The sequence below is a fragment of the Cryptotermes secundus genome, unplaced genomic scaffold (genome assembly GCF_002891405.2).
Source record: "Cryptotermes secundus unplaced genomic scaffold, Csec_1.0 scaffold67, whole genome shotgun sequence".
NCBI lineage: Eukaryota > Metazoa > Arthropoda > Insecta > Blattodea > Kalotermitidae > Cryptotermes > Cryptotermes secundus.
Window position 1 is genome coordinate 766,101 of NW_019720560.1, and position 511 is coordinate 766,611.

Consider the following 511-nt stretch of genomic DNA (forward strand, 5'->3'; position numbering starts at 1 on the left):
ATTCGATAGGATATCGCTCAGTAAAAATGTTTCAGTTGGCGGTTCTGACTAGACTGTGAGAATCTCTTGTGGGATATGGCGCTGTGTAGACTGACAGATCGTAACGTCATATTCAGAGGACGTGTTTGTCTCTGTCTTCCTCAGCTGCCACATACGTAAGAGTGGTGGCTTGCGATATCTCGTTTCCACTTCTAATTATTTAGAGTGTGTGTACACGCTTCGTCCGCACTGCTGCTTAGTCAGTAAGGTGTATGACATCACTCAGACTTTACTGAGAGATTGAAGTGGACGGTTTGAGATGTAGCAGATAGTTCAGCCAACATCCTCTGGTCGGAGGCCACTACTAATATGTTCGTTTATTATAGACCAAGGGTCTCCAAACTTTTCGAACCGCGGGCCACATTAGGTAATTCAGCACTTTCAACGGGCCGGATAAAATGAGAAATTAATAACTCTAGGTATATGAATTTTATTGAAAGCACAGAATTTCATAAACTAAATACAAAGTACG

At 42.3% G+C, this 511-nt stretch overlaps 1 protein-coding gene across 7 annotated transcripts in view; it reads left to right on the plus strand.

The window, feature by feature from the left end:
* The window catches only part of LOC111867947 (synaptotagmin-7), a 980,264-nt gene that overhangs the window by 766,045 nt on the left and 213,708 nt on the right, over positions 1-511 (plus strand). The window lies entirely within an intron of this gene.